Here is a 12,326-nt window from a genome sequence, read left to right as displayed (position 1 = left end):
ATTGCAGGACCGAGGTCACTGTGTACAAGGTAACTGATTTTACAACGTTGTACTGAAACCATGTTCCTGAAGTTCATTAAAGCTCTTAGTAAAATAAATATATTCTGTTATCTTAGTTACTCTCCTCTATGTTAAGGAATTTACCATGAGGAAACATGCACTATAAGGGGAATGTAAAACCAACTGGAGACTGCCCCACCAGCATCTGTTTTGAAATTGACTCGTAAGATCCGTTTCCATTCAATAGCACTGATGTTTCTGGTGAAGAGCTCTTGAACATCAGGCTTCAAGAGGAGCCTTAACCCACAGCAGAACTTCCTGAGAAAAACGCAGTAATGATATGGCAAAAGGCAGTCATTTCTTGCTGGATCCAACACTACGATTTCTGGAAGACAACGCAAACTGAGATGGTCCATACTGGAATACGAGCAAATAGTTCTCACCTCCTTCCTTCTCCAGCAGTCCATATGGCTGGAGACTGAGCAAAAGTGATTTACACAAACTGGGAAGCCCGATTTGGGCAAGAACTTGCATAACAGGCTAATGTTAACCTTGTGTGTACACTGCTGCAAGTTCAGAGTTGATTGCTTGGATGGGTATTTGCAATATCTCCTTGTGTCTCAATGAAGTCAATGAGATTTTCAACACTGCATCTAGTTTTGCCTCTACAGCCAATATTCTGGGCAATGATCTAGCATATGTTTTAAAGTTTCCCACATATAGGGCATATACCAATGACTCAGCCATGTCATATGAAGGACTGGCATACAGTAGTTTTGTTTTGCCTACTGAAATATTGAATTAATACAGCTCAATATTTACTGAGGTTGCAGACCAAAAAATACCATCTGTGTGAAAGCTACCAGCCCTCAGTGTGCCTCCACCTTCCACTTCTGCATTTTTCTCTTTGACTATTGGAATGGAGACCAGAGTTCCAGGAGCAAACCATGGGAGCCAGCCGTCTCTTTCACACACACAGATGTGGATCTGCTGTGGTCTTCAGTTGAAAGAAAGCTCTGTTCTTTGAAGAACATTAAGCAGAAGGAAACATTAACATCAAGATGAAGGTCACTTCACCAACACACAAGCACCCATAGCAAAGGTTTGGTCACACACACGCCTACACAAACACCTGCAGAGTAAGCTGGGAGACAGTGCGAAGATCCTTCCATTACACATGAAGCCAAAGCCATCTGTGCATCAAATTCTATGTCACCATTGCTAGTATTCTAAAAGACTTTCTTTCTCATGATGTACATAGCACTATCATTTGTCAAACTGAATGAAAACATTAAATAAGCCTCAGTTATGTCGAGTAGTGAAATTGTTACAGTGGAACAATATATTAGGCAAAGGATTCCATGAATTTAATAAAGCCTCATTTCTTGTTGTCTTTTTAAATCCCAAATGGCTTTACATTGTATTAAGTGGCTCAAGATAATACATCAAAAGAAAAAAAAAAAAAAGAATGTATTTATTACACTGAGATAATTTAATTCCCTTTACACCACAGCACGGCCACAGACAAATAAAGCCCAAATGACAACAAACTGAAAACTGAACATCCTCCCTGCAAACGTAGATATGCAGTATAGCTAACTAACAGCTTCAGAAGGCCTCAGGCCTTCTTTAATGCCTCAAATCACAAAACAGTGATTTAAGCGAAGACCGTTAGCACACAGATGAAAACATTCAGTGTCCACATGCAATCTAATTACTTAGATCTCTGTTTTATTTTACCTTATTTAATCTCACACACTGCATCATGCCTTCAACAAAGGGAGAATTCTGCTAATAGTCTGGTAGTAGAACAACCCTCTCTAATCTAAATCCTTCAGGGATGCAGAGTCAAGGAAAAATAGATTTTTGCTCTTCTTTCTATGAAATCCCTTATGCTGAACCACACAAGTTATAAGGCAAAAGACCACAAACAAAAACGAAAGTATCCAGAAACTCCAATTCAAATTTTTGTATGAATTAATGCTCCCAGTCATTGTCAATTAAAGATCCTTCAGCTGGGCATACACACACTGGTAACTGCTGAAGGCCCGTGTGCCTCCGTGGGCCAAACTCCCCATTTCAGCTTTCCTGATGCAGTAGTTGTACTGCAAATCCCAGGGCAAGAGTGGAAGAAAATAAATTTGTAGGAAAAGGGCGGGGACTTAGAGCTGTTTAGGCATTTCTTACTCATCTGTCATTTCTCTGTCCACTTTCAGTTACTCCAAAGTAGCATGCGTTGAGTTCCAGCAGTCATAATCACTACACAGAGTGGAAATGTTCACCGAAGCATAAGGTAATATAATAACTTATATTAACATTTGGGTCATAAGGTTATTTGAATGAACTGACACCATGCTATGGAGCAGAACAAGAAAATAAATGTTATTAAGTGTTCTCCTTTGATCCCTTCACAAGAGAATGTAAGCGCTACCTACAGCTAATTAATTAACTCAATTACTCACACCACTTTAGCTTAAATACCACAGTGTATTTAGGTTGCATCAGATAGCAATTCTAATGAGGAAAACCAGTATTACCAAAGCAATGTGGTGACTTAAGCCAAACTTTGTCTGTTCAGATGCTAGGAGTTGTTCGGTCTTCTACCCAGCTTTTAAAATATCAAAAAAGTTCAGGCTGCAAGTGTGACTACAAGTTTATGCATCCACACAAACCTGCTCCTGCTTGTGAAGTTACGTGTGCTCAGCTGGTTACAGGTAATGCAAGAAAACATTTTAGCAAGATGCTAAAATGTTGATTCATTTTTTTATAGGGTGAAGCTACTTAACTTGGGACAACTGAGGTTCTTCATTTCTCAACAATTAACATTTTCTTTCTATCACTCTAACCTTGTGAGAACCCTCTCCTCAATTAAAATCCATGAAATATCTACCAAAAGCACTTCAGTATCTATAAAATGGGTATCTGTAACTGTTTGATAAAAGATCAGTAACCTGTAACATACTAAACATCACACACACGTAACACTTTATCATTTCAACTAGTTCACAAACTGCTTCTCAATGATATTCAAAAGCTGATTTATGTCATGCAAACTCTCAGAATTAATTTGTCCACCACCTCTATTACTATGATTTTAGATACAGAGATTCTGGTGAGAAAAAGCATCAGTAAAGCTTCTGATGGAATGGAGCAGCACAAACACCACTGCTGAAAAGGAAGCACTCCTTGGGCAGCACTTCCCAACCAGCAACCTGAGACTCCCACGCAAAGTGAGCTCAGTGCAGCCCCTTGCACCACACACAAGGACCAGTATGCAGCAGCCACAGCTACTGCCAAGTACTGGAGTGGTGGATTGGCAATTTCAGCAAGCTCAGGCTCCGTTCCAGACAGTAACACCGAGTGGATTCCTAACTATTCTTGTGATGTGCTACAGTTACCAGGTTATCTTATTAGGGACAAATAACATCACACCCATGTGAACCTTACCCAGCTTGTGCTTCCCTGGGTCTGCCAGATGCACAGAAGGCAACCACTGACTGGACAGAATGGAATACAAAGTGCTTAGAAAGTGAGATGATGGGATGCGGTGACGTAAGGCTTATACGACTATATAAGGAGGTCTCCCCATTCTCATTTGTCTCCTTCCCAACAGCCAGAGGTGGCTGCATTCTGGTAAGTCAGAAGCCTCTGGTCTCTAGTATTAATCTCAACCTCTTCAATTTTGGTGATAATGTGTTGAGCTGGCGGGATTTATCTGGTTGGGTTGCACAGGCCAGCTACAGAAGGTTGATTTTTTTCTTCTCACCTTTTCGGAGCCACGGAGCCACAGAAGACTTAGAAGCAACAATGCTTAGAAGCAACTGTGTACAGTTTTGGGCACCACAATACGAGGACATAAAACTTTATAGTAAAGATCATCTAAAGGAAGTTATGAAAATAGTGCAGGGTCAAGGCAAGCAAGGGATGTGAAGAGAGACTGAGGTCTCTTGGTTTGTTCAACTCAGAGAAGAAGAGGCTGAGGAGAGGCCTCACGGGAGCCTACAGCTCCTCACAGGGAGTGGAGGGGCAGGAGCCTTTATATGAAACTTCTAAGGCATTCTGTGCTACCTGAGCTCCAGCCGAGCACATCATTTACCTGCTAGTTCTCCAGTCCTGAATCATAAACGTGCTCTCCTTGACACTAGTATTGACCAAGAAGATGGCATATGTGCATTCTGATAAGAGAATATGGGAGTTCTCTCTCTTCCTGAGGCTCCCAAGGCAAGCTAGTCACAGGTAGCAGCACAAACAGGGGTTTCACCAAGAACAGCCTTCTCCACCTTCTTGTTAAGGCAGAGATATCCTCAGAGTGCAGAGCTTCCAATCCATACACCAGACGTCATCCAAACACAAGCTGTATGTCCCTACGTTTCTACAGAAACCGTGCTTTTAGGAACTTCCCTGAGCATTACTACCCTTAAAATCTTAACGCAGAACTCAGGGAAGGGTTATTTGTGCTCAAGAAGAGACACCTGTCGACACTGCCAGCTGTGCTTGCTAGTGCTAGGTTCCCTAGGCAAGCAGAAGAACAACAGAAATACAGTGAAGACACTTATCAGCAGAAATTTAATTTCATTTTCAGATCATTAAACACTTTCTGGTAATATCTTCTCTTTTAATTTATGTCTATTAAAAAAAAAAAATACTTTTCTAGACCAAGCAAAAAACAACAACAAAAAAAAATTCCAACCCTGAATATCCAGAAAGTTGAAATAAGATATTGCACCATATTTCAAGTTTTTCAGTGTACTCCCCTCCTATCCATCTTTTTTATTGCTGAAAGTGTTTCAGCTCAATTTGTCCAAATCTCTGTATAGCTTCAGTTTCCCTGAAAAACCACTTTCCAGGGCATGAATTATTCATTGAGGATATTTCACTTTATTCCTGGCTCAGTGCATTTCCTGGAGCCTCTAAATCTTTGGGATGGGAATGGACAAGTCTTTCTGCCTTCATCCCTCCATGCTCTTGTCCAGCACCACTGTTCTGTGAGGGCTGCGGACTCTCCTGAGAAGGAGAAAATGCAACAGTAATTTCAAGAGCAGCAGTCTCACTTTGGAGAAGCCAGCTTCCCAACCTCTCAAAGGGAGCACAGTAGTCCATATTCAACCTATTGTATTTCTTTTTAATGACTGTACCTCATGGTCAATTTACCTGTCATTGTGATACCGGTTCACAAACTGCAGTGCTGATTACCGGTGAAAGTATTGTGCAATCCAGAGCACTAGGTTAATAATTACATTTTTTTTCACCCTTACCTGGAGTTCTGATAGCTCAAAGGAAAAATAGCAGTGGGAAGACCTTTCTCAACATTGTCTCTGACTCCTGGGTTAATTTGGAGGAGTGCATTTTTCCAACCCAAACGATCTATAATCACCTCTAACACACACGTTTCAAGAACACAGGTGTAAAAGGAGAATCTGAAAATGAACCGTTACACCACGACTCGGAGCAATCTGCCAAATGTATGTGGTCTGCAGCCACACACTGTTTTCAATTAGACGTTTGCAGACGAGCCTGCACGGTGGTCCAAGCAACACTTCAAGGGTGATAGACGCTCCCAAGTCAAAAATCTGTGACCCATTCCAACGTTTTATATAAGCACAGTGCTTTATTTTCTTGGTTTTGCATATAGAAAACCCTATTCTGACCTAAGTTACGTGATGGGTTTTTATAGCTAGTCACCATGCTCCTAGAGATCAGGAGCTTTCTGATTAACATGTATCCTTCATCCACTGCATTCACGCTTTCTGCTCTTTGGAGGTAAAGGCTTGCCTTACAGAGAATACTATTCACTCGTCTCCACTTTGGCAGAGCTGCAAGAGCAAGAAAATCGAGGAGAACAAAAACTATATGAAAATTAATGCTCCTCTCATCTCTAAAATGTTCTGTTGCTATTATATTTTTTGACAAAGGCTGTTTAATCACTCTTTGAAGAGCTAACTAATTAAAACATGAGAATATTGAATTTGTGAAAAACAGCAAGTTTTCCAGCAAGTAAATTAATTTTAATGACTGAAATCTTAAAATTCACACTAATTTATCTCTGTGTGTGGTTTATCACCATTTTTATATTCTCTCAATTTAATAGCGCCATCAAATAAATGCAGCTTCAGGAGAATATCATTTTTGCCATTTTCCCTAGGCAGAATTTTGTCAGCCTGTATCATCCATATCATCCTCTAAAATTACACGCTGGACTGAAAAGAAATCTGTTGCAAATACTTTGTGCAATGGATTAACAATGTCTGAATGTATTTAAGACACTATAGGTAAAAATGTTTGTATGATGGTAAAATACGACTACTGAAATAGCTGTAGCTCGGTCTTTTCTGCAAAGCAGGACAGATGATAATCTAATTCTCTGGGTAAAAATAAGGACCTGCAGGACGAGGATCATCATGCTTACAGATCAGAAACACGAATAGCATTTCTCCTTTAAACAAGTGATCTAATCTTCCGGAGTTCAACAGGTATTTTATCACTGACACTGAGGTGAAAACAGATATAGAGATGTAAATGTGAAGTACCTTGATAGGCACACACACAAAGTCAGCAGGCACACACCTATTCTGGCCCTGCTCTTGCCCCACAGAATCCATTCCAGAATGTCTCTGACATTTTTCTCAACCTATATGGATTTCTTTTTCCTGAAAAACCCTATATTTTTCCAGGCAACACCCTATGCCACACACATGGATGGAAACAAAGTGGGAGGTAATGTGCAAGGAAATGGCCACCAAAGTAACCAAGAGCACCCTTTTCACATAACTATGGTACCACTGTATTTAACTCTTGGGAGAGCCGAGCATCACTGGTAACAATGGATGAAACCACTGGCAGGAACTCAAACCCCACATACTGCATGCAGATGATTTTAATAAGATACAGTGTTTAGACCACAAAGGATACACTCCAGAGTAGCTCTATATATATTTGTTTACTTAATTGAAGGGGTGGAATCCCATAGGCAGCCTAAATACTGCATTTATTCTCTGCACAGCAGTCAGTCTAGTGTCACAGACACAGTGTACACCAAGCTTCTATGGAGTTAATTACTTAGCCCTCATCTAGATTAATGTCTGTTGTGATTTATTTCTTTGCAATTCACCAGAGTCTGATTTAACTAGTACTGCCATAGTAAAAAGACAAAATATTAGTTTATATGAAAAAAAAAAGCTTAATTTCTAACAGAAACAGAACAGATCTCCTTCCAAGGAGAACGGCAGCTGCTCAATCGTTACATATTTAATGGTAAACTCTGTTTCGAATACAAAATAAACAATGGTGTTACTTTAATAACTTCCATGTAATGAGGAAAGATGCACTGTACAGAGTTTCTACATACGAATTCAAGTGTTTGAATGCCTATTAATTCTTCTCTAAAGTCAGTCCCTCTTTGTCTCTAGCAGTCATCTTGATGCCAGGCTACCGGGAGAACAGACTAAAATGTAGTCTGTAAATTATACATACATGACACACAAATGCATGTTAACAGAACATTACGACTGCAGACTCTTAACACTTCAAAGATAGGAAATGTCAAGAGTTAGGCTTGACTCCCATGATTTAAGCATGTTATTCATTTTGCTTTATGACACTGTCTTTAATCTTTCTCCAAAAAAAAAAAAATTTAAAAACCAACCCACAGAACTTGTGCTGGAAGCAAGCAGCAATTTCAGAAAATTTCAGCCTGATTTCAGCCTGAAGGATTAGAACTTGATAGGGCTTATGAAAAAGAAAGCAAGAAAGTGGGAAGTATCTTTAATTGTAGACAATCCTACATTTCAGCCTGTAATATCAGAGTAGGCTCAGACTCTCCCAAACTAACTAGAAAGACTGATATCCAAACAATCAAACAGATTTTTCTCCCCTCAATTAGTGTATCAACATGCTGCATTTGGTATTGACTACAGAAGACAAAACACTGAGTTACCACAAGATTCTTGAAAGAGATGACAAAGGTGAAATTTCAGCTGCTTTTGTTTCCCTAGATCACCTCATAGTTTTAAAATAAGAAACTTTAAAACTATCAGTTTATAGACTATTCTTAAGCTGTTTCCATGTAATACCTCAGACCTTTCCCAGGCATTTTGTGGTGGTCCTCTCCTATGGATCTCCTTGTGATATTTCCAATGGCAGCAACTACTGACCTCTTTAGATCCTTGGAAAGAAGAGAGATTTAGCATAATTCAATAGCTACAAGAGAAGAAAGAGCACCTGCTGTGCTTCAGAAAAGCTAACCATTTTTCTAAGAAAGAGGCGGTGTCCTATACAGCAATAATATTCAGAGTTAAGAAAAGGAGGTACACATCCCATCATTCATCTCCCATAAGGATCCTAGTCTTGAGATGTGGAAGTCAGAGAAAAGTCATGGAAAACTCCTGTAATTTTTTTGCCTGAGTATTGAATTAAGTGATCACATAATTCCTGCTCTACCAAAGTATATTATCTTGGGTTAGAAGAGATCAGAACTATATTATTCCCACTGACTGGAAAAGGGAACCTCATTTTCCAGAAGGGAAAAAAAGAAGATCCAGGAGACTACAAGACAGTTAGTCTCACCTCTGTCCCTGGCAAGATCATAGAGCAGATCCTCCTGAAGGACCTACTAAAGCGCATGGAAAATAAAGATGAGGCAACTGGTGGTAACCAACATGGCTTCACCAAGGACAAATAATGACTCACAAACTTGGTGGCCTTTTATGATTTACAGATACAGTATCAGTGGATAAAGTAAGAGCAACTTATATCATCTACCTGGACTTGTGCAAAGCATTTGGCAGTGTCCAGCACAACATCCTAATCACCCAAGTGGAGAAAAATGGATTTGATGGGCTTGCAGCCCACGAGGCCAACTGTATCCTGGGCTACATGAAGAGAAGCATGAGCAGCACGTCAAGGCAAGAGATTCTGCTCCTCCACTCTGCTCTCATGAGACCCCACCTGGAGTACTGTGTGTTCTTCTTCTGGGGCCTTCAGCACAAGAAGGACATGGAGCTGTTGGAGCAGGTCCAGAGGAAGGCAACAAAGATAATCAGAGGGCTGGAGCACCTTCCCTAGGGGGTCAGGCTGAGAGAGCTGGGCTCTTCAGCCTGGAGAAGAGAACGCTATGGGGTGAACTTATAGCGACCTTCCAGTACCTGAAGGGGGCCTACAGAAAAGCTGGGGAGGGACTTTTCATAAGGGCATGTAGTGACAGGACGAGGGGAAATAGCTTTAAACTGGAAGAGGATAGATTTAGACTTGATATGAGGAAGAAATTCTTTACTGTGAGGGTGCTGAGACACTGGAACAGGTTGCCCAGTGAGGTTGTGGATGCCCCCTCCCTGGAAGCATTCAAGGCCAGGATGGATGGGGCTCTGAGCAACCTGGTCTAGAGGGAGGTGTCCCTGCCTGTAGCAGGGGGGTTAGAACCAAATGATCTTACAGGTCCCTTCCAATCCAAACCATTCTACGATCTGTTCTTACCATGGCATTACAAAATGTAAAAATGCCAAATGGATCAAAACTGGAATGTAGGGAGTTTTCAATCTGTTGTTCCTTCCAATATCCAGTTGTTTTTTTTTTTTAAACTGACAACTGTATTGATCATTTTTACGTGAACTGCAAGAGCTTCAGTCTGTCAGGTAACTGCACTGGCAAAGGTGTCTTCATGGAAGCCCAGCTGAATGAAGGAGCACTGCCTCAGGGAAGAAACACCACGGTGTCTTTAGCTTAGTTTGTTTCCTTGAGCTTTTTGGCTCCCAGATGGGAAAAGAACTCCCACCAGAAAAGCAGAATTAACTGCTCTTTTTTTTTTTTGTTATTGTTTGTTTCCATGAGGATTGCTGCTTCCCCTTTTGTTTTGAATGCATTTCATTACCTGCAGAAGCTCATCATGAAATGGCACTGTTTTTTCTTCATTTCAGACATAACCACTCGAAGATATATTTTACATTGAAATTAAAAACTGCATATGGAATTTTAGCTACTGAATACAATGTATTAGGGAACAGCTTTCCTCACTTGGTATTTTAGTGTAACCATTACCTTCCAAGTCATTAATTATATAGTTTTTCATGTTTTAAACACATACCATTTTGCAAACCATAAAAAAAATTAAAGACATAATTAAGGATTCCCAAAATAAAATCTGCTATTGGATGTGAATGGTTGAAACCACAGAAAAATCATAAAGAAAATTAATTCTAGAAACGGCTCTTGTTTCAGAAGTGTTTAACAACACAATGATAGCACGTACATTTCAATTAAACTTGCAAATTGCTGAAGGCAGATTGAGTTTAAACTAAATTTTGCATTTGTTACTTTTTCCCTTCCACACTCCACTTTACTTGAAGCTATGAAAATTTCCAGACTCATATCAGAAAGGTTTCTTTCAGAGAAAATATTACACAAAAGACTAACTAGATATTTAAAAATAAACATTCCATGAAACTATTGGCATGCATTTTCTTCAGCTCTGTTCCCTATCAGTTTTCCAGGGTGCAGGTCCAGAACAAGGCAGAGTAGCTTAAGCATTCACTGTCTGCACTGCCTCATGCACATCTACTACAAAAAACCTGAGCCCTGATTATCTTTTCCACTGAGCTTATTCAAAGGTTTTCAGGAGGAGCAATAACTGAGGAGCTACTAGTGAAGCCACCACTAATGTGTAGTGGACAGATTCATACAATCAGATAGATCCTTTTCTTCTTTCTCTTGTCCTCTACACTGTTTTCCAGCAGGAAAATACCTGTAGAAAGATTACATACCACTCTCCCTTCTCCTATTCCTGCAGGCTTTCTGTGCAAAGGGAATGATCTCTTACAGCTTTTCTTCTGCTCTCATCGCTTCGTTATCTGAGTGCCTTCTAATAGTGCATTAAGCTACATGATTAACTACTGTCACATGTGGCTTGTTCTCTCTGATCCTCTCTGCAGGGGGAGAATCTGGGCCTTTGCAAGGGAAAAGGAAACATACGTTGGCTTTAAAAGTAGTGTGCAGATGAATAAAAAGGACTGGAGCCAGATTTTTGTTGGTTGGCTGATTTTAAGCTTTATACTTCATGTGACAAGGGCTGGAGGAATTCTTATAAAAGATACCTGTACCAATCTGGAAATTTACATCTTTTCACCCTGTGAAATCCTGAGGAGATAGTAAGGTATTATCCTAAGGTACAGATAAAGAATCAATTTAAGTTTTAGGGTGAATATCTAGACCCCTTTTTCAGCTGTATTCACTCATACCTGCTTAACCCTATTGTGTGATCAACAAATAAGACAGATGATATCTTTGGCAAAAATCTTGTACATTCTTCTTTAGTTTTAGGGAGTAATCTTCCAGTACTAAAATGAAGGTGAAACTCCATACTCACTTATTTAAAACTCTCTTACTCAATTACTCATTTACAGCAAACCAGAAAAAACACTGTCTTCACTAAGAACAAGCGTACATCAGGCAGGCAAAGTGATCCTGTATGCCAGGTTTGACCTACTGCTAACTCACATAAAAGCACTGCGAAGCTGTCTGTTCCCACTGTCCCTGCTTATTTGGAACTTTATCCTCATGGTAGTTTGAAATATTCTTAACAGACTTAAGACACGGCCAACTTGCAGTTGTGTGCTCCAGTGACAGCCTTGCTCTCAGCTTCACAGGTTCTCGCTTTCTGGCAGTAATCACTCCTAGAAATACATGCACCATACATATTTCTCCAGGCTCAAATCTCCCCTGGTAGTTACACCAAGTTCTTCAGTCTCCTTCTGCAGGCTGGTCTCACCTCCCAGCAGCCCAGACCCACACCTCTCACTGATAGGTATGTTTCAAATGGTCTTTTAAAATACAGGTATTTTTAAAGCAGAGGGGAAACAATGTTGAAGCACTCTTCTGAGTAGCACTGGTTTCATGAAGCTGCTTTGTTATCCAGGAGGCCACAAGAGAGGTGCAGTGGTGCAGCAACACACCATGACCTGCAAACGGCAGCAGGGAAAGGGAAGCTAGCGGCCCTAGGCTGGCATGGAGACAAACAGCTGCAGCCCTCATCTGCTGGTCTTGGGTAAGTCAGTTCAGTTACTTCATAGCTCAAATTTTCTCTTGAAAAACACTTCCCTAATAACAGATTGTTAGTAGGACATTAAACCCCATTCCAGTCTGCTGTGAAGAAGCTCATTTAAGCACCAAAACAGACTGAAAAAACAAGACAACAGATACCTGTCTCCGTTTCCTATCCAACTTGTAGTAGACTACAGAAATAAGCACATAGTCGTGAAGATGAATATACATGGCTACTCACAGCCATAAATGTATGCATTTATATATTGGGATATAGCCTTTTTTTTTTTTTTTTTTTA

The sequence above is a fragment of the Meleagris gallopavo genome, chromosome 6 (assembly GCF_000146605.3).
Source record: "Meleagris gallopavo isolate NT-WF06-2002-E0010 breed Aviagen turkey brand Nicholas breeding stock chromosome 6, Turkey_5.1, whole genome shotgun sequence".
Lineage (NCBI taxonomy): Eukaryota > Metazoa > Chordata > Aves > Galliformes > Phasianidae > Meleagris > Meleagris gallopavo.
This window is presented reverse-complemented; position numbering follows the sequence as displayed.